Source organism: Coenobita brevimanus, chromosome 113 (assembly GCF_032717465.1).
Source record: "Coenobita brevimanus isolate Jiangsu-jjx chromosome 113, ASM3271746v2, whole genome shotgun sequence".
Lineage (NCBI taxonomy): Eukaryota > Metazoa > Arthropoda > Malacostraca > Decapoda > Coenobitidae > Coenobita > Coenobita brevimanus.
The window spans coordinates 15,400,503-15,424,639 of NC_137066.1; positions in this window are offsets into that span (position 1 = coordinate 15,400,503).

The following is a 24,137-nucleotide window of genomic DNA, read 5'->3' on the forward strand; positions in this document are numbered from 1 at the left end:
AAACTTTTCTTGTGGAATGTGGAAAAGTGTTGAGTGCATGGTCACTGATGCAGCTAGTAAACTAGTAGAAGCATCTTGTGAACCAATCGAGCTATCTCACATACAAGGTATTGACCAAACTGTAGATTGGATACCTGTGGAATCCTCTCGTAGGCAACGTGAACGCCATAATGTAGTAGAGTGGATGTCAATAGAAGCCTCATAAACTTGTGAAAGTGTCTTATGAAACAATCAAATCCTTGCAAGAACCATTTGAAACTTCTTATGAACAATCTGAAATCTGTAAGCATCCAATTGATATCTCTCCTGAGCAAAACAGAGACAACAGTTATAGATGTCAACTGAAATCTCTCATGTACTAAAGGAAGCCTAATCGAGGTAAGTGTACCAAATGGAGACCAAGCTGTTGAGTGCATGACAAGTGACATGCTGATTGAATAATGAGGTGGAGTATGTGAAAAATGCTTAGAATGGTTGACAAAGGAAACTGATGAAGAAGTAGGATAATAAAGCAGAAAACAAGACGTGGAGTGGAGAGAAACCAGGGCTTCCATGAGCTCTGCTCATCTTACCCTAGAGTCAAGTCAGTTTTACCCAAAATTTCAGTGTTTTACCCTAAATAGTTGGCAATACTAACTTGGATAATAAATATATATAGATATTACATAAATATGCAGTATTTATATAAAAAGAAGGCAAATTGGATGAAATATGTAGAACTCCATATTTTATAAAAGAAAACAAAAATACAGTATATAGCTACATAAGAGAATGGCAAATTGAACGATATATGTAAAGGACTCCATATTTTTTTTTTTTTCAGAGAAATGCAGCATGTACCTAAGAAAAAGGCAAATTCGACGAAATATGTGAAGGACTCCATATTTTTTGTGTAAAGAAAAAAGTAAACAGGTAAAACAGATGTAACCAAGTTTCTCCAAGTTTTATCTCATTTCCATTAGGAATTTATTTCTTGTTTATTCAGAATACACAAGTATCTTTAAAGTAATAAGTTTGAAAAGAATTGTGGCTTGAATTCATATACAGACCAACAAATCTTTGAGAAGCCTTGACAGTTACTAGATATTTGAGGCCTCTGAACACGTTGCATCACTTTTAACATTATTCATTGCTTTTTAGCATGTTGTTCTCAAAGTTCAGGTTATGAAAAACTACTTCCAAGCGTTTCATGTGATATATTGCATGTAATAGGCCACATAATGTTTCATTTTCACGAGAGGGTCTAAGAAAATTTTAGTTAGACTTACTTGGGTAAAAAAAACGTTCAACCGCTGCATCTGAAAAGGGTAGTGAGAGAAGGATGGATATGGCTAAGGCAGATTGAGATAACATGGCAGCCCTGCATAATTTTTCCTGTTCAGCACATAATTCCAGCAATTCTTGAAGTGGAGCTGATTAGAAAGTTCTTCATCTAAACAGTGCGGTCTCCAGTCTTCATCCACAAAATTTTTGTTAGAATGTATTGTTAACTGTTCCAATTCATTAGATAAATATGCCAAAGATGGAGGATTCAGAGTAGAAGCAGAACGAGGGTTTTCACCGGGCACTACCTTATGAATAATGTCATTTAGTGAAAATCTTTTCTGAATCCGGAATACAGCTTCTTTCAAGAAAGACTGATATGACTTATAAAACTGTGAAAGTTCTTCTTCAGCTACTGTTCCTGATTTTTTAAGATTACCTAATGTTGCCTTCATATATATTTTCAACAGGAAGAAAGGCACTTTCAAAATGAGTTGAACAGGACCAAGGAATGAAATGTCAGGTTTCTAAACAAAACTCATATCAATGAAGTCAGATCACAAGCTTCCAATATGTCTGCATGTCTCAGTGTTTAATGTGCAGAAATTTGGAGTCTCAGACTGCAAGATTGTACTATATCTGTTAAACTTACCCAGGTTGTAGTCTAGAAATTCAAGGTAGACTCGGGTAAATTTGTTTTTTAACCCCTCAGCGCCAGTTGACGTGTATAGCCATCACGATTTTGGGCACAGGGCAAAGCCGATTGACATGTATAGCCGAAAGCGTCTTCCCGCCACCCTTTGAGCTTTAACTTATCCTTACATTGACGGGACTACCTGAAGACGTGAGGATAATTTCATTTGAAAGAGGAGGAGTTGGTGAATCTTACGTATCTTTAATTTTTTCTCTAGCTTTTATAGTTTGGAAGATATTAAGCTTTGAAATAAGGGTATTTTTTTCCATCAAGGATATCCTCCATAGGGAGGAGGGTGCGCACCAGAAAAACCCCAGTGTGTAGGGGTTAAAGCAGTAATACTCATATCATTGACCTGTTTTGGGTCATTAAAAGCCAATTCTATGATATATCTATAAAGCTTGGATTGAAGAAGTGGCTGGTTACGGTGGTTATGGCTGTGTATGTGGGTGCTCGCATCCAGGTAAGAGTGAATGGAGATTTGAGTGATGAATTTTCCGTGAATGTTGGTGTGCATCAGGGGTCAGTTTTGAGTCCCATGTTGTTTATCATGGTACTTGAAGCCCTCTCACGTGACTTTAGAAACAGACTCCTGTGGGAGATGTTGTATGCTGATGATTTGGTGTTGATTGCAGAGAACGAAAGGGAGGTGGGGGAAAGGTTTAGGAAGTGGAGAGATATGGGGCACAAGGTCTTAAGGGTAAATGCAGATAAAACAAAAGTGATGATATCTGGAGTTGGTGGCGGTACTGTCAAAGACGAGGGAGAGTGGCCTTGTGCAGTTTGCCACAAGGGCTGGGGAAGTAATTCCATCTTGTGCAGTGTTTATGATAGTGGTATCAGAGGTAGACTGCGAGATAATGCTGATTTTATGTGTACAGCGTGTCGGAGAGAGCAGGTGGAGATTGCCTGGCGTGAAAGGATTGAACTTGCTGGTGAATCTCTTGAGTGTGTGGAAGAGTTTTGTTATTTGGGAGACATGCTGTGTGCTGGAGGTGGGGTTGGAGCTAGCGCTGTGGCTAGGGTGAGAAGTGGTTGGAAGAAGTTCAGGGAGTTCTTGCCTCTTCTGACATTGAGAGGGCTCTCCCTGTGTACTAAGGGGTCTTTGTATGCAGCATGTGTTAGGAGTGTAATACTGTATGGTAGTGAGGCCTGGGCAGTAAAGGAGGAGGATATTCACCTGTTCAGACGTACAGAAATAACAATGATTAGGTGGATGTGTAGTGCGTCCCTGCGTGCAAGGTCTGGGGGGGCTGGGTTTACAATGGAAGAGTTGAGAGGTAGGATGGGACTGGAGTGTATTGGTGTTGTGATGAGGAGAGGTAGATTGAGATGGTTTGGACATGTGGAGAGGATGGGGGATGATAATTGGCTGAGGAAGCCGAGAAGTGTTAATATTGGGGGTGCGGTTGTGAGGGGTAGACCGAGAAAGACATGGGACGAGGTCATTAAGTGTGACCTCAGGGTTAAGGGACTGAATAGGGAGGCTACAATGGATCGTGCAGCATAGAGAGCCGCCATTAGGTGACCAAGACCGACGCATGCAAGCATGTTGGAGCCTTTAAAAACGAAACTGTTAGTGCAGTGGGATGCATTCGTTTCGTTTCGTTTCGAAACGAAACGAATGCATCCCACTGTGCTAACAGTTTCTTCACACATGCCTGTAGAGATAACTACCTGGGTTGACTTGGAGTCAGGATTTTTTTAGATTTAATGTCACCGAATATTTGAAACTTTTGGAATGCATTTTGCCTCTTGGAGCTATGACTAAAGTGTGGAAAAATGCTACAGCATAAATCTTCAACATATTTAGGAAGTTTGAGGCACACATTTGATGCACAGAGATGAATCATTTGGCATTAACATTTAACAGTTATGACATGAGGCAAAGATTATCTTAGTAATGTTGCTACTGAATGGTTGGCTTCCATCAGCACATTGGTAGTGTCAGAACAAAACCCAACAATACTATCAAGAGGAATGTCTTTTGATGTGGAAGATTCTTTCAGGGCCCTGAACAGTCCTACAGCTGAACTATCATTAACCTCTACCAGATCTATAAAAGAGTTTTCAAGCTTTTTTTTCTCAAAATACTATACTAATATGCACAATTGTTTTGTGGTAGCCTACTCCTGTCTGTCATCTATAATGACAGAAAAAAGCCCTTCACATCAAATTCCAAATAGTTCTTTACCAAAACGCTTTCCAAACACTTGCCTAATTTTACTTTCATAAGAGACATCATATCAGGAAACATTGCTTTTAACAAGTCCAGTAAGAGCTCACATAATGAAATGGGGAAGTGATGCACTGATAGAAATGCACACACCTGAAACTCAAAACTGCATGCAGATTTTTCAGTTGGGTCACTTGGAATCGCATAAATGGCAATAGCCTTTGTCGTGAAATTTGCAGACTAAGGTGTTTGTGTCTTTGAGAACGTGAATGTCTAGTAATTTCAGAATTTCCACATGTTACGTCAAAGTTACAAAGTTTACAGAAAGCATAATAATTTCTACTGGTTGATCTAACTGACTTTGATAATCATCCGGGAAACTGAGGTTCAACCCTCCAACTTTCATGCCTTTTTTGAGTGTACGTATTTATTTTACACGCTTTACTTTCTTCTTAGGAGGCGTATTTCGGTCATCTTGAGTTTTTGGCGTTGTAAGTGTTCCTGGGTCATTACAACTAGAAGAGCCTGATTCATCACCCATTCTACATGAAACAACAAAAAACAGTAGTAGTGGTGGTGGTACTGGTAACAGTGGTAGTAGTAGTAGTAGTAGTAGTAGTAGTAGTAGTAGTAGTAATAATAATAATAATAATAATAGTGACATAAAAGCACATACGGAAATAGTAGTAGTAGTAGCAGTAGTAGTAGTAATAATAATAATAATAATAATAATAATATTGACACAAAAGCACATACTGAAATAGTAGTAGTAGTAGTGATAGTAGAGTAGTAGCAGTCATAATAATAATAATAATAATAATAATAATAATATTAATACATAGGGATAGTAGTAGTAGCAGTAGTAGTGGTAAAAATAATAATAATAATAAATAAATACTAATACTAATACTAATAATAATGAAAACAACAACAACAACAATAATAATAATTATAATAATAATAATAATAATAATAATAATAAATAATAATAATAATTAATAATAATAATAATGATAAAAATAATACAAACCCACGGAGAGAGAGAGAGAGAGAGAGAGAGAGAGAGAGAGAGAGAGAGAGAGAGAGAGAGAGAGAGAGAGAGAGAGAGAGAGAGAGAATTATAGCTTACAAGCATTTTTAAAAAATGAGATATAATAATGGAGACATAAATATTCGAGTTTAATATACATCCTGATAATTTTCCTGCTTTCATATCTAGACTAGTGAATTTTAAAGGTATTCTTGTCGATTGTAGAGGATGTGGTATATCAGCAAGTAGCACAGGTATTATGGGAGCATAATCAGCTTAGGCCTAGTTGTTAAATTACCAAGATGTTACGAGTTTAGTTTTAAATTAACATTATGTACGGATTTTCACATGATTAGAGGCAGCATTATGACATGGAACATTATATTGTGGCAGAGTGCCGTTAGGTAGCCCTCTCTGAATTGTATCCATATCCTTTCATTTACGATCATCACATATGCAGTACAAGAACTTGACTATGCTTATCCCTCAACAAACAAAGTAAATCATAAGCTAAATCTCTACTTCTATAGTCTACACTCTGGCCATCCAGGGAATCAAACACCATAATCACAACTTACATATTCCTCAATATACAGTATAATTTCGTACATTGTGTCAACCATTCTCAAGTTACCAACTTCACTTAATTCATTGTACCAATACAAATAGTAGTTATCTGAGTAAAGAACAAAACAAAATTATACCCGAGTTGCACACCCTGTACTGTTCACGTCCTAACTTCGTATCTGCCTTGAGTTACCCGCACTGATATATATACACTGGATGGGGCATGCCGTGTACAACCTAACGCAGGCAGCTGAAGCCCGTGCACGGTGGCAGAGGCCATCTTAGTGGTCCCATCAAGCCCAAGCACCCATGTGTATACACATGTAACACAACCCAAAAAACAGAGAACTCCCATCAAAACTGAGGCACCTACATTATTAATCTGGGAGTTTCTTACTGCCATAAATAAATTCACTGGTAATGAAAAACCCACTTACTATCCCTTTCCCGCCCTTTATGGTGTCATAATACGAATGACGCCAATCAGATCACTATCTGTGTCCTGTTGGTAAACTCCCAATTAGCTGGATGCATCTACGCCAACATTTTTCGTGGTGTCAGGTAATATTTTAGTGTACAGCCTTTTTTATAACACAGGTTGCACACCAACAATCACAGTTTTTTGAAGAGCAGAAGCCAAATGTCCGAGGTTATTGCGAGCAAGTAGGTGTAACTGACGAAGTTATATATCGGTGGAGTGGCGAGAGATCGCATATAGCACAATACAGTAGTCATAACATAATCCAACATATATCAGAAGCATACACAATCACTCATGCCTGAATAAGATCAACTTGGACTGTCGATTCTTAAGTGATGGTCCATTCAGCTTTTCCCTGAAGCTTTTGGCCAGATGATGCATCCTAATTTTTATATAACAAGATCCGATACATTTGATCACCACAAATACTGTAAATGATTATGATTCGTTGGACAGTCCAGTATATGCCCATGCAACTGCATAAAAGGGTTGTTGCCATGCTACATTGTCTAACACGGCGGTAGCAAGTGCTGACGTGATATGCAGTGACTGTGGCAAGGCACCCTGCGGAGAAAGCAGCATCCTTTGCAAAAAACATTCCAAAACTTTGCACACTCTTACCACATCCTGCAATAGCCCCACCAGCCCGCTATGATTTTTCATCAGCAACAGGCTTCCACTTCCGATATCCGTCAAAATTTGCTACATGGGTAGAAAATACCCTCCATTTCCATGAAACCTTCCATGTAATTCAGTGCTTACTGATCCATCAGGGCACAGTTTGATGGCAATCCCCCACACTGGGCATTTGCATCAAAAAGTTTAGTCAGTAAATATGTAGCATGCCACAGATGCTGGTGGCACTTCCAATTTTACAATATTTATCAACTAAAATATGTATGGAATACTTGAATGTTGTAAAATATTGCCTAATCAAACTCTGCCTGTTTAATTATCAAACAACAGAGTTCAAGTGAGAATAAACAAGCACCACAATTGTTTGTAGTGTACAATAGTTTTAATGACTTATAACTTTTGGTGTTACTGGCCACTGATTATCAAAAGTCAGAAGAGCCATACTTTGTTGTTGCTTGCCCTACTATTAGAATATGCAACCAACAAATTTGCTGACAGAGAGAATAGGGAAGCATGGATAAAGAACCCAGTGCCAGTTATGCTGTATCACAGTAATTGTCTAGCACATTTGAGTGTTGTCCTCTATGAATACATACATAACCTGAACCTGGTAAGTCTGAGTTGAACATTGTACTCAGATATCTCATTAACCAGCCCCGTTCCAACCGATTTTCCACCACTGACCCCCCCCAATCCCGACAGAATTTGGGAAAATTTTTTTTGGCTCAAACCTACGTTTTTGGTGAGAAACATTGAAAATTCATAGAGAAATCACTCACCTGAGGTTTCAAATACCGGATACAGGTAACAGTACCCTTTATCTTACTCTGTTTTGTTTGAGGCAGGTTCCAGAGAAAACGAGTTCTATGGGAGGGGTAACTATTCCACACCACTCATAAATTTATTTATTTGGTACGAATTTATATGTAGTACAAGAATATATTGGTTTTCACACAGTAATATAGGCGATACAAGCATTGTTCCATTCACCAGACACATTAACATACCTCACCATTTTTGGCGACATTACCTGATCATCATTTCTGACTGTTTCTTCCTCTAATGCTATGTAAACTTTGTCCTCCACATTGTCATCGACTGGGGAATCATTCTAGCCTTGAATTTTGTACCGTTGTGTGACATGTCTTTACTGGCCAGTTCACTGGTAACATGGGAAATGCCGAGACAATGGCATCGGGAGGGGGGGGAGGTCATGTGGGGTAAGACATTGTCTCTGCCTGGCATCTGGTAGAGGAAGTGTCCTGTGTATACGTACCAATAATCACGCACGAAATTTGAAAAATGTGCAAATGACGGACCTTGCAATTGTGGCGTGTTTATATATGTCAACGGGAGTCACAGTGGCAAAACGTTCAGACATCTATACACATCAATGGGAATTGGCGGGTTAATCCAGTTTTTCCAAAAGACCTAAACTAGGACACTGTATGTGTCTTACATTCCGTGGGACCTTAAGATATAATATATGAAGGAATACAGTGAGATACATAGGTAGTTGATATAAACCAGCTCTAGGCATACTCACTGATGAAACGTCTATCTACAGTCCTTAAACCGCCTGTTGGTGCAGTTGATCGCTGCACACGATGGCATAATGTTGAACATTAACTGTATTGGTTGTTTTATCTCCAAACTGGCATGCTTAGCCTCAGCTTCAAGCAAGAAACACAAAAATCTTACACTGTTGAAAGCGTAAACGCGTGCATCGACGATTGTCTTGGAACCATCAAGATGGCAGCCACTGGCCTCAAGTCCAGAGGGCAATGCCGTATCCACTTGTAACCATATCGATGGTTACTCTCCGTCCTCTGGCCCAAGGTCTCTCAGCCAGATGAGTCAGATTCAGCCGTTGCCACATCTGAGTCAATCCGACCCAACCATTTGGGAATTAAACGTGGCACACAGTAGGCTATGAAACATTAGAGTTTTGTGTTAATTTCTAAAATAGGTTTGTGTAATATTAATTTTTTATTGATTGTGATACTTTTTTATTGTTTGCATTTTGGCTAAATTATGCCAAAATTACGCTATGTTATGCACTAACCTAAACACTGCACTAGAAAGGGTCTGGCTACCCTAGTTTAGGGTACTTTACCCTAAAATGGAGGCCCTGAGGAGAACAACAAAAGGAGTTGGTCTGCATCAATGTTACTGATATCGAGGATCAATTTGGTTAGCCTACTTTAAAGGAAAGAGAAACTAGTTCAGAGACAACTTTGAAACTCATCATGATGTTATGCATCAATGCGACCTGTGTTTCATATCGATATGGTTAAGCCGCTTATGTTGTGACTACGAAACTCACCAAAGATGACTGTCAAAATTGGGGATCAACTAGTTATAGAACATAAAAGGGACTGTGAAACCAGCTGTAGGTATGCCCTGATCCAATAGTGGCTCAGGTAACCAGCTTCTCAAACGTGTACCGAAAGTGATGAGGAAGTCAGAGTTAGATGATCCTGAAAGCTACATCCAGCAAGGAAAAAACAAGTTTGAACAATGCACAGCAAGTCTATCGTGAAAACTATATATATATATATATATATATATATATATATATATATATATATATATATATATATAAAACTGTGAATGTTAAATACATCCACCCAAACCACTCAAACACTACCAGTTGTATTATAGTGACTCTACTCTGCCCATGTAAACCTGATATAAAAACGTCATCCCTCTCTCTTGAAGGTTGAGTTATTTAGAAATTAACATTGGATTATGCTGCCAATCAGCAGATAGTGATATGTAAATGATGTAGAGCCGTATTATTGTTATTTATTTATTTTTTTGCCACTCTGGGTTCAGAAGACTAGTCACGAAAAAGCGCTATGAAATTGATGCCGTGCTAAAGTATTGTCACAGTGTAACACTGAGTTATATGAAATAAGCTGCAAAGATGTAAAAGTCCATAAAGTTGAACTAAATGTCTTCCTAACTCATGCTCTGAGAGTCCTAATCGCAATTCTTACCCTTTCAGCCCGAGGGCATCTTTTATATCCCATTCTTGTTACTACCGAAATATTTTTGTGCTGATGAGGAGCCCACACCTGATGGCGCGGTGCATCCTGGGTAGAACAGCTGCGACGTCCACCCAGGTGCCAGACCTCCTTATTTTCCTGCACCTTGCAGAGAGAAGGACCATGGTTCGACCCTGGTGATGGGCCACCACAAGGGAACACCGCTTCCCTTCACAAGCAATGTATTGTACATTACCTGCAGGTACAGCACAGTATAGAAACAATTGCATACCTGTGGTCTGGGGTTCTACACCACACTGTTTTATTAAGGTTTGTGAGGACACATTGTATTGAATGGGTTACTGCAGGCTATATCTGACCCCCTCCCCCTCCCACCCATTTGATAATTATTCTTAGGAAGTAGGAAATCATCTTGAGGTAGCAAGAATATTATTAGGAAGACGTCATTGTAGTGGAAGATAAATATAACAAAAAGATGAAAATGTAAATACTGGATGATTCCAGGTTTCATTCCCTGATCATCATCGTCACCATATCGCTGTCTCACATCCGGCATGTGAGGGTGGTACTTGAAGGTCACTGCTCCACTCGTGTGTTTTTGTGATACTTATATCTTAACCTTTCAGTCTTATGAAGTAATTTTGTAGTTTTTTTGGTACAGCTTTAGTGGACATTTGTGCCGGGAGGGGGTTGGTGATAACCAATACCCTCTTCAGACACAAAGTAATCCATATGTATAAGTGGCGAGTGATGAGAAGGGTAGGTGGTGAACTGATGAATGGAAGGCAATGACTGATTATGTGTGTGTGGATGATAGGATGAGAAAGTGTGTAGTGGATGCAAGAGCATATGGAGGTTTGGAGGAGTGGACTCTCTGACCTCCACTTGGTGGTGGTGAGAATCCAAATCCAAATGAAAAGGAGAAATAGAAGAAAAGAAGGACAGGAGGAAGTTATTCATACAAGGAGGGTGGAAAGGTTACAAGAGGTTGGAAAAGAGGCAGAATATACGAGAGAAGTGGAGGAGCGATTGGGTAAATATGGATTGGAGCAGATGGGGGACGTAGAAGGTGTGTACAAGATACTCACGGAAGAAAATATCTGTGCAGCATGGAAGGTGGTGTGTGGGGTGAAGAGATGAAAAGGGGTGCAGGGAACAGCATGGTGGAGTGAAGAGATGAGACAGGCTGTAGTACAAAAGAAGAAAGCACATAGTTAGTGGATGAAAAACAAGGGCGTGGAAGTAAATGAGAGACGGAAGAGTGAGTTAGATGTAGAAAGGAAGATAGAGGTGAAAAGATTAGTAAGAGAGAGTAAGAAGTGAGTGGATGAGGAATTTGGAAGGAATTTGAGTGTAAAGTGGAAAGAATGTAAGAAAATGTTCTGGAAAGAGGTAAAGAGAGTTAGACAGGGTGTCAAAGAAGTTAGTCAGAGAGTGAAAGATAAAGATGGTAGATTACTAGTGGCGTGGGCAGAAAAAGTGAGCAGATGGAGGGAACACTTTAAGGAATTGTTTAACATAGAGAATGAATGTAATGCGAGTATAAGTGGCTAGTGAATGGCTGGGAGACGGAGGGATGTGAGAAGAGTGGAAGAAATCAGTAGGATGGAAGTTGTGGAAGTAATGAAGAAAGTTAAAATGGGGAAACCCCAGCAACTGATGGAAAGTATGGTGAAATGCTGAAGCATGGAGAAGAGATAGTAGTATTATGGATGTGGAAGATATGCAGATTGGCCTGAGAGGAAGGCAGAGTTCCGGAGGATTGGAAGTCAGGTATAATTATCCCCCCATACAAAGGAAAAAGGGAAAAAGAAGTGTGTGGTAATCATAGGGGCATTTGTCTTCTTAGTGTAATAGGAAAAGTATATGGTAGGGTACTTATTGACAGAGATAGGGAAATAACAGCGGAATTAGTTGGAGAAGAACAGGGAGGTTTTAGGAAGGGAAGGGATTGTGTAGATCAGATATTCATTCGTAGATCTTCAGTAGAAAAGTTTCTAGAGAAGGGAAAGACGTTGTATGTTGCCTTCATGGATATGGAGAAAGCATATGACAGGGTGGATAGACAAAGATTGTGGAAAGTATTAGAAATATATGAGAAGATGGGAAGTTGATGAATGCCATGAAGAGTATTTATGAGGGTGCTAAGGTTGCAGTGCATGTGCATAGTGAACTGAGTGAATTTTTCTATTTGAAGGTTGGATTGAAACAGGGATGTGTCATGTCTCCATGGTTGTTCATTCTGTACATGGATGGGGTTAAAAAACGAGATACAGGGTGGGGCAGTGGATGTTGGAGCGGCCCTAGTGTGAGAGGGCAGTATTTGGAAACATCCTGTCCTGTTGTCTGCAGATGATACTGTGTTGTTCAGTGAAGACGAAGGGGAGCTGCAAGGCTTGGTGGATGAGTTTGGTAGAGTGCGTAAGAACGGAATCTAAAGGTGAATGTAATGAAGAGTAAAGTTATGGTCATCGACAGAAGTGAAGTGGGTGAATGTACAGTGAGGTTGGATGAGGAGGAAATGGAAATTGTAAGTGTGTCTAAGTACCTAGGTAGTGTGATGAGAAAGGATGGAAGTTTAGAGGGTGAAGTGCTTGAAAGGGTACAACAAGGAAGAAAGGTTGCTGGTTCTTTGAAAGCAATGATAAGAAACAGGGAAGTGAGCATGGAAGTGAAAAAGTTACTGTATGACAGTATTGTGATACCAACTCTAATATATGGAAGTGAAGCTTGGACCTTGTTGGAGGGACAGAAATCAAGAGTAATAGCGGTGGAAACGAGTTATTGGAAAGGAGCATATGGAGTCACATGGAGAGACAGACTGACAAATTAGGAAGTGAAGGAACATTGTGATGTGGATGTGGATGTGACAGGAAGCGTTAGGAGAAACATACTGAGGTGGTTTGGCCGTGTGGAAAGGATGGAGAGTGAGAGACTGACGTGGAGAGTGTATGTGAGTGAGGTGGAGAGGGGGGGAGGGAGGGGGAGGTCAAGGATGAGATGGAGGGATGGAGTGGAGAGGTATATAAGAGAGGAGGGTGTGAGCTGGCAGTAGGGCAGTGAAGTGGCGGGAGACAGGGCGACATAGAGGCCATTCGATTGCGGCCACCTCTTATGGGATTAAGGCGTCTGGCAATAGATAGATAGATAGATAGATCGATTCATTAAGCCTTTCAACATAAGAAATCTTTTCTTATCCAAGTATAATCGCCAGGATGGAGGAAAAATAAACTATGAAAACACGTCCCAGAATGAAGAGGTTGTTAAAGGCAAGATCTCTCTGTCATTCTCTGTTAATCTGAATAAAAACACTGGGTTGAAGCTCGAAGAATTAAGACGTCCTCCGCCAGCAATGCCTAACTTATACTTTGTTTTAAGTTTTACGCCATGTCCACTTTTTTGGATAAGAGCTAATTCGTTGCCTCTTGACAGAGGACTTTGGTTTTGGAACGTGTTGCACTTTTATGGCCGGTTGCCCATCCTGATGTCTACCAGCGACCCTTGGGTGGACTCGAACCTCCGACCCTTCGATCAGAGCGCTCTGACCCACTGAGGCGCGGCTGCTACAGTACCTAACTCTTAGCTAAATATAAATAATTTGTTAGCTGGAATAGAACAGTAAAATTATAGCAACAGTGAGAGGGTTAGTGGTGGCAGCACTGACACTTTCAGACTCCTGCACTCACTTCCACCTGAATAAAATCGTAAACCCTTGTTTGAGAATGAATACCATAATTGTCTCAACTGTTAGACTAGCGGTTTCAGCATAATCATTCTCAAGTTTCACTTCTCGTTCACACCTGAACTAAACCAGTTGGCGTTAGCTGAAAGAGATTATAATCACACCGACATGAGACAGTTAATGGCACACCAATGACAGTTCAGAAGATGAATAAAGAAAATGATTTTCATTTCACAGTACTGTGAAATGTTCAGACAGATGAATTATAACTATATGCAGAAGCTTGTCATCACTATGAGGATGTAACACTTGGGACTCTGGTCAGGGGAGGTTGTTTACTATGAGTTTAATTCTAAAAGGAGACTCACAGCCCTATCAAAACTCTAAGCACTTACCCAAAATAGAGTTGTCTTTGAACCACGCTTCACTTTGGTGCACTTGTCCAAATCAGCTGTTTCTGAACATCCTCTACCATTACCACCACCACCACCACTACCACAGCTACAACCACCACTACCATTTCCACAGCTACCACCACCACTACCACTGCCACAGCTACAACCGCCACAATCATCATCACAGCTAACCCAAACATCACCACAACCACCACAGCTATCTCTACCATCATCATCATCACAGCTACCAAAACCATTACCAGCATCACAGCTACCACCACTACCTCCATCACAGTATGCATCAGTGGTCTGGAATCCTCATCTCAAAAAATGCATATGTAAGATTGAAAAAGTTCAAAGGGCCACTACAAGATGGGTACCAAGCTTAATGAATCTAAGCTACGAAGAAAGACTAGAAAAACTGAATCTGCCAGCACTACAGGAGAGAAGGAAAAGAGGAGACATGATTATGCTATACAAATGCATATGAGGGAAGGAGAAAATAGACATAAATGAATATATAGCCTATGGGGAAGCATCAGCAAGAGGACGCTGAAAAAAACTGCATAAAAAGAGAGGAGATAAAGACGTAAGGAAATTTAGTTTCCCAAATAGGGCAATTGATTAGATGAATGCACTACAGAATAATATAGTGTGTGCCAAAACAATTCATAAATTTAAGGAGATGTATTGCGAAAGTGGTTTAAGATACGGGACAGTAAGAACAATTAGGTAAGAACATACAATATATGTATATATCTATATCTATCTATCTATCTATTATCTGTCTATCTATCTATCTATCTATATACCGGTACATATATATATATATATATATATATATATATATATATATATATATATATATATATATATATATATATATCGTTATCAGCCATTTGAGTGTCCACTGCACGACCGGCCTACCCCAACCAAAGTGGGGATGATACAGCCTATGTATCTCTACCAAATGGCTTAGGCTATCTGGCAGAGATTGTTTGTAGGGTGAGAAGTGCTTGTAAGTGATTGTAGTGTTGGAGTGGTTTTGGATGTGTGTGTAGTCTGTGAACCATGTGAACCAAGTGTAATTAGCCAGCACAGGCCGACTGGGTGCAAGCATACTTTACAGTACGCGACACTGGTTCAACCACAGCACCCCCTATGTCCGCGAAAGCAGCACGTGGCTGGAAGAACACTCCCAAAGTTTATTACCCTGGCTGGGTGCGACCCCTCGTTCTCCCATGTATGAAAACGCACACTCTACCACTGTACCACAGAGGCTCCATTTATATATATGTGTATATATAATGTGCTGCATTACTTTACTTCAAGAGCAGCAATCGGAAAAGAAGTTAACCTCTTTAACCTGAGGGAATCATCTTAACTCTGTCATTTTATATATTTAATTTTCTCTATCCGCAGATGGTTATATCTGTTCACCAAAGGAGAACCACCTGGTACCGGTAGTGAAGGGCTTAGTGAAGACTGTATCTCACTCCTCCAGTTCCATTAGCCTCTCTCCAACCCGAACAAATTCCTCAGGATGTAACGAGAAAATTCCTATGTAGAGGATAATGTGTTATGACGTGTTCTAATAATAATAATAATAATATTAATAATAATAATAGTAATATACTTTAAGTAAAATGCTTTATATTTATCTTTGTGCATTCCTAAAAATGTGCAGTATTGCTGCCATTACAGACTCAATAAAAGCCTCCACTTGGAGGATTTATTTTTTGCATATTTTTTTGCGACCACTTGACGATTTTATTCTATTTTTATAATGGAGGATTTTAATGAGGATTGTTTATAACCCCTCCAATGACCATGGCTTCTCATAAGTTTAATAAAACCGTCTAGACATAACAAGAACTAGTAAGGAAGGCGACATGGAAGGGTTAAGGATACATAACATGTATATACAGTAATCTGTCTAGTATATGGTACATATTTAAGTTTTTCTACGTAGTGCAAATAGCGATTGTCATACTTCAGGGAAGTGTGATTGGAAATTAATATTACTCAATATGGCTTTGGATATTAAGATACAGAAATGAGTGACTCTTGGTAAACGAGTGAAGGAAGGAATAGTGAAACTATGAAAGAATGGAAATAACAAAAAAAGTGATGAAATGAAAAATAATGTATATTGTATATCACATGATGAATAAGAATATTAAAAAATTGGCAAAATAGCAAAAAGAAAGATAAATTGCAATATAAATAAAAAAAGATAAAACGAAAGGAATTGTCAAAGTATGAAAGGAAAATTTTATGAGATAAAAATCAATGAGCTGTACTCAAAAAGAGGTCTGTGGGTGGCCAGTGGTCAGTGCTTTTCCTTGTACTGTACACCTGTCATTCACCAGATTGGCACATAACTGGACAGCACTTTTACATGCACTGCAATAAGGGCACGATTAACATTTTGTGACCCACCCACTATCAGTGTAGAGGTCAATCAGACTCAGAAAAGCTCGTCAGTCAAAATTCCATGCCATGGTTATGAAACTCAATTTTTGACAGTGAAAGGATTGTGTCCACGTAAAAATCTGAAACTTCCCCAGATGTCCAGCACAAGTTGTAATGCAGCTACCGGCGTGGAAGCTTTGAAACATTTTCATGAGATTTTCAAGTGCAATCAACTCGAGAAGGGTGACTCCTTCACCATGGCAAAGGCCCCAGCTAAGCAACATTTATTACCCTACACTTGTAGGCTATAGAAACAAATAAATCAACAAATAAAATATTGGCTCTAAAACCATGCTAATTACCTGATTTAAAAAAGTGTGGCTTCCGGATGTATCCCAGACTGAGGCTTGTGAAGAAATTACATTAATACGACTGAAAATATGGAGACAGAGTGTCCTAATGAACATCAAGAAAGAAGAGTTCCAGGAATGCTTCTATCAGTGGAAGGAACACAGGAACAAATGTGTTGATAAACGGGAATACTCAAAGGACATAACCAAATTATGTGTTTAATGTTTCAAGGAACAAGAATTTGACAACCATCATCAGAACCGTTTTCACACGTTGTAAAATAAATGGAATAAGATGTAAAATTAAGAGAGTAAAAGGAAAATAAGAATGAAAATAAGAACAAACATAAACAGCACAAGGCAAACAATAAAGGAAAAAGTAAAGAAAAACGTGAACGAGTAAGGAAACTCGACGAGTTAAAATGAGAAGGAGAAAAAACAAACCTACAGAGGAGTGATGATAACTGAAAATATATTGACAAAAACCCTGTAGGTAAAGCGATGATAAAGAAAACTGAGAAAGAGAGGAAAATGAAAAAAAAAAGTGTAAAATAATGGGGGCAATGAGTGTGGAGTGTAAGATTAAAGTAAATGGAGTGAAGAAAATGGAAAATGAGATTTCACACACACACACACACACACACACACACACACACACACACACACACACACGGTCGAGCGTCGGGGAGTGGTCTAATACGGGGGTGTTGGTGCCACTCTCCCGACAGAGAGAGAGAGAGAGAGAGAGAGAGAGAGAGAGAATGGAAAATAACATTAACCCATTCAGTCTGAGAATGTATTTTTCTAGCAATTTTTGCCATCTCTAGACACTTTTATTCAATATCGGGGAATCATTTTTATATAGAGGTGTTAGTTACAGCCTTCTTGTGCCCTTTCTCTATAAGTGGTCACCCCCCAAACTGAAAAAAACTGTCTGCCTGTCTGGAGACAGAAGAATACAATTAATATACGTCCTTGGATTGGTGTGACAAAAATGATAGAAAGTGTGAAGATGTTTTAAATGCTGAAAAATGTATTAACATGAAGAAAATGTGCAAAATGTTATAATTCTATAATTTAATAACTACATATTTAAAACACGAATTAATGATCAGGGAGGAAATTGTATGGAAAGTAAATTTGGGGGAAGTAATTAAAAAACAAGATAACGAAGTAAGACAGATCAAGCATAAAATAAAAAAAACAAGATTTAGTTAATAAAATATAACAAATCGAAGTAAAAGGACTAGGAAAAATGAACAAATTGATGATATGAGGTACAGTTATATAAGCAATGATTAATGCACTTAAAGATGGTGTAGCAAATTTCGGAAAAAAAAAAAAGATTAAGTAGACCATATAGAAATATATAAAAAAGAAAGAATGCAAATCTAAATCCTGAAAGAAGTGAACGTATCTTGAAAAATACATTAAGAAAGAATTAAGAAGGAAGACACGTGAATAAAAAGTGTGATATATTGTATAAATTGGAACAACTAAATAGATCCGACATAAAATTAAGGAAAAATAAAGCAAAAAGAAATAAAGTAATAAAATTTTAAAGTGTGGAAGAACAAAGCAGATTAACCCTTCTCAGGTACATCTGGGTCTGACAGACCCGGACAATTTTTTCGGTGCTATAGTTCAGTAACCTAGAGATGCTTGGGATTCCTGTCCTTCTCAATAGCTTCCTAACTTTTTGTGTCCATGCAGGGTGTAGGGAGGTTACTTTCGTGTCTCTGTTTTTGCAATATATCACTCAGAATTGCATGTTAGGTCTGTGAGACCCAAGTATACCTGAGGAGGGGGGAGATTTTTTTCACTCCTAGCTTGCAGGTTATCTTTCTGCTGTGTGGCGTCCACTATGACCATAATGGAGGAACTCCATCCCTCATGTTGTGACACAAGTGGTCTTTGTTTTCGCGTATGGCGACTGCCTCCCCTCCCCCCAAAAAAAATAAATAAATAAAAATAAAAATGGTTTGGCATTTTTTTCGATTTTTTTTTAAAAATATGTACAGTTATGCGAATCAAAACTTATTTGCATAATTTTGTAACTGATAAGACATAATACATTGAGGGGTATTCAGGAATTCATTATATGAAACATATATGACACTACGGCATTTTTTAAAGCTGGGTCTGACAGACCTAGGTGTACGTAAGTTGTATGCGAAACTGTAGGTGTACCTGAGGAGGGTTAAAAAGAAAACAGATTTATAAAGGGATATGCAAGTGAATCTTGTGAAAATAATAAGAAAAAAAATAGAAATAAAAAATAAAAAAATAAAATGAAAAGTTTAGTGAAAAAAAAGTCAGATTGGATAAACTAGTGAAAAATGTTACTGTAATAGAGTTATAGTAGATTATTCTAGACAGTAACAAATACATGTTTGAAAATGGCAAGAAAATAGATAGAAATGCTGGGTGGAAAAAAACAAACAAACAAGAAAATGACTAATGCATGAAAATACCATGAAAATATCGGAATGTAGAGAGACAATGAGAGAATTAGAGAGAAACTAATGAGGTAATGGAAAATAAGCAAGGTTAAACAGAAAATATAAAAACCTATAATAATTTAAGAGTACAAGTATGAAATACAGAAAGGCGTGAATAATTGGAAAATGATATATATTTTGTTCTGTGCTGAGTAATGTAGTAAACATATGAAGTCAGTAATAATAAACGGCATTAGCGTATCCAAGTGCTTAACCCTTCATCCCGAAGAGCCCATTCGGGTTTTATTATTGCTGTTCCCAAACTATCTTGTTGATTTTCGGATGGAACTTTACAACTCACGGACTTAATCAAAGGTGTATCATATTCCTATCCGAAAAGTTTCTCCTTTGGTGAATTAAATCCATTGAATGAGAAAGAAATACACCTTTGAAATACGGAATCGTAATGAAGATGTAGAATGAGAACCGAGATCCCGTATGTTTCTCGATATGTTTCTGTTTTGTCATTTGCTCTATTCTTGCTATATCGGAGGATTTTATGTGATCAGAAGAGATTTTTCAAAGTGGACGAGATAGATGTAGCCTTCGTTAACCTCTTCATTACAACTAAGGCTTCTTTTTGTTGCATAATACGGTCTTACTTATAACGCGGAGAACACGAACTGATGTTGACAAGGTTCTCCCCTTCAGTAAGATGACGCCATTTTATTTTTTTTCTCTGTAACTCCAAATGAATATAGTCAACTTTGGAGAAGATTTACTGTAGAGTAATGAAGAGGTAAATGAATGCTATATCTAACACCGCTGGTTAAAATTTGCTATTAGTGGATAAAATTGTCTGTAGGTAGCAAGAATATTGTGAAATGAAGTCACCGTAAAAAAAATTGTTTACAATAATAATATAGTCAGACGAGGTGTACATAGTTTGTATTTTTTCAATGTAATCTTAAGTATGTAATTTAAGACATTTGCAGAATTATTGTACGTACGATCATACTACATTACTCATATTTCTCAGTGTAAATATAAACTTACTTATACTTCATCATCAACACCACCACTTGAGTAATACCAGACCTAGTGCAACAAATGCTCGTCCATAATATAACGTAATTACGTACGTCACATTCATCACCATGAAACATTCATTATTCTTGATCTCGTATCAACAGTCATCACCAACTCAACAATCATCATCACAATTACAGTACTTAGCCGCCAAATGAATCATTAGTCTCCATTACCAATATCATCATGATTCGTTCAACATTGTCATCATCATCATATAATCACTTCTCATCAATAATACTACTATCAACACCATCTTAGCCCTCATTGCCCACAACCACCATCATCAATGTCACCATCATCACCACCATATTCCCCACCGATCAGAGTCAGCACCACCACATTTTTCACAATTCGTCATCACCAGCATCATTGCCATCATCACGTGCATCACAACTCACCAACTCCAGTACCATTGTCAACACTATATTCATCACCATTCTTCATCACCATTACACTCTCCAAAACCATGATCATCTCCTCCACCATACTCCTCACGTATCAGCCACACCACTCATCATTATCACCACCGTCCTCTTCATCCTCGCCACACGTCATCACCGGATTCACCAATACTACCAGCATCATCACCACCCAACATCATTCATCATCATCACCTTCACTGTCATTTTACTCCTTACCACTCACCTACCATCATCACCGCCTCACCATCAACGCCTCCACTTTCACCATCATCAGCCCCATCATAACCCTCATCACTCACCACCATCAGCACAAGTCTTCACCACTATCATCACTACCATTTGTACCACAACCACTACCATTACCAACATCACCACCACAAATACAACCACCACTACCATAACAGTCACTGATACCATTACCGTCTTTATCATCACCCCCACCATCATCATCACAAGTACCACTTTAACCACCATCACATCATTCTCATTATTCCACCTAACCACCATCACCACCACAATCATTCTCATCACTCCACCTAATCATCATCACCACCAGTTCACCATTCACCATCTCTATCATCACCATCTCATCTCTCTTACCTGTACATAGAGAATGAATATATCCTAACAAATATATTACAATATTTTCCTGTCTTAACTTTAAGAAATATATTTTAAGACCCTGGAGACGACCTCTAAACTTAAGTATATAATAGCAGAATTTGTAGTAGATTTTGTGTCGTTACTGTTAATGATGTGTCTAAAATGTTAATGTTGCATCTAAAAGTGTAAATAGTATGCCTACATAATTGTAAACTATTTCTGACAGCATACGTCATATCATGATAAGGTAATGGTATGTGCTGACTAACTTCAGAGGACGTAATTTTTATTTTACTTTAGAGAACGTAATTTGTATTTTACTCTTGTTGCTCTCAGTTGATTGATTTTAACCTAGGGACAAAAATCATGTTAACAGTTTAATGGAAACTGTCAGGTACCCGCTAGCACAGCTGAATTCTACATAGTGTAAAAAAGCTGGGGGTAAGAGGATAAAATAATAGTACTGTACTTACCCAAGTATTATTGCGAACGTGATGTTTTTTTTTATTACCTATATATAAATGTAAGTATATATACAGTACAAGCAAAAATGTATGTGTTATATGTGTATATCGAAGCCTTGTGTAAGTAATATAGTATAATATATGTATTTCTGTATATGTGCAGTATATCTATATGTCTCATTAAAACAGTATAATGAACGGGACAGTTAAGCTTAATTTGAAGAAGCTATTCTTTTATTGCAGAATATAAGCCGTACATAATTTCAGCACTACTATTTGTGCGGTTCTAATTATATAACCGTACAATTATCTGTTTCCAAGAATGGCCAACCTTCCAAAAATAAAATACCAAAAATAACCTTTGTTATTAATTCCCTAATGTGATTCTAAACACAAAAAGAAAAAAAAATCACAGATGCACTTTCCAGTGCGAGAGTGGGCGTATGTTTTGTTCCGTGTGTGTGTGTGTGTGTGTGTGTGTGTGTGTGTGTGTGTGTGTGTGTGTGTGTGTGTGTGTGTGTGTGTCTGTGTGGGTGTGTGTGTGTGTGTGTGTGTGTGTGTGTGTGTGTGTGTGTGTGTGTGTGTGTGTGTGTGAACAAAATAACTCAAATAGATTTTTATATGATTTTAAGGTAACATGATGGAACGGTTCAGAGTCAGCTAATCGTAACCTACAGTATTGTTTTTATAACGCCTGGTCAAAGGTTAAGTATTTTTGGTAAATCGTCGATGCCATGTTCAGTCACCTACGGTACCAAGTACTTTTACTTACTGAACGGATTGAAACTCCCTGTAGCAATTGTAAGTGAAAGCAATTGTGCATGTTCAACTCCTCCCAACAAGTCTATTTTATTATCACTGTGTACCAGCATTTTCATATCTTCCATTTCTTTGTCCGGGTCTAATGCATCATTTGTCCTTTCCTCCTCACAACTCATTTTTAACACTACCTTTGAGTCTATGATGATCAAATGGATCTCGCAAAAGGAGTTGTATGTTGAGATAGGAAGATTATTGGTAATAATATTCAACCTGCGAAATGGCATGGGTGCACAGCCGAGAATGGAGAAGTCGGGGTACTCTCTGATCTACGCAGACAGGGCAGAAAGTTGTGAACTTGAAACAGGTATAATTCTCAGGTGAAGGTCATACCCATCTCTCTCTCTCTCTCTCTCTTTGTGTGTGTGTGTGTATATATATATATATATATATATATGTGTGTGTGTGTGTGTGTGTGTGTGTGTATGTGTGTGTGTGTGCCCGACTCTGGGCAAAGGCTTCACAGCCTGCTCTCAAGGCCCAGTAGTCCTCCTACATTCCAAACATCTCTACATATCACCACTTCGGCGCTAACACCCACCATCCATATTGAATACATGCTAGGGCTGTCTCATACAGGACTGGTGTATTGGTATTAGCAGGGGTATTTTTACATGTCAGCGGGTCTTCCAGTAGATCAGTAAAGTCTGCTTTTATTAAATTCAAATCCTTAAACTGTTCTCTTGTCACGGGATTATTAAGATAAATGCAATATTAAAGGATAATTTTCAATAACACTGAGAACAGGATTAATGAATTGTCTTGCTAACAATCAAGCAATGATTACTTAATGCTGGCTTGCTTCGCCGATTCTCTAAGAACGAGAATTTATAAACTTTCTCTACAGTACACAGCACAGACTAATTCCTCACAATTGCTGTTTGTTAGTACTGTTAGCCTCTGGAGAAAGTGACTTCACCCCTGACAATCAATAACTAATGCTATTAACCCTTTAACCGCGGGCATTGTTTTGCCCCGACTGTCCTCTCCCGTGGGGGTTTCGACCAAAATGTAAACAAACTTTAAACCTTTATAACTCTGCACAGAATAAATCTAGAGCGAAAAATAACGTACCATTAGAAAGTACTAACCTTCGGCTTTGCAATGATGTAGGTTTCATGATTTCGTTGACTATCACTGGATGGGCAGTGCCATTAGAAGTGAGCGATCTAAAATCACTATTTTTCGCTCACACACCATTACCTTCGCTCATACACCATTACCAAATGCCAACCTCATTCTGATAATAATATTATAAACATATATGAACACTGCACATACGATAAACACCCACTCTGTGTTCACTGAGGCAGGTAAAAAGCACTGTAATTACCCGCACTTCACTGCCACATCAGCAGTGTTGTAATCACTATTTTTCGCTCACACACCATTACCAAATGCCAACCTCATTCTGATAATAATACTATAAACATATATGAACACTGCAAATACGATAAACACCCACTCTGTGTTCACTGAGGCAGGTAAAAGGCACTGTAATTGCCCGCACTTCACTGCCATATCAGCGGTGTTGTAATCACTATTTTTCGCTCACACACCATTACCAAATGCCAACCTCATTCTGATAATAATACT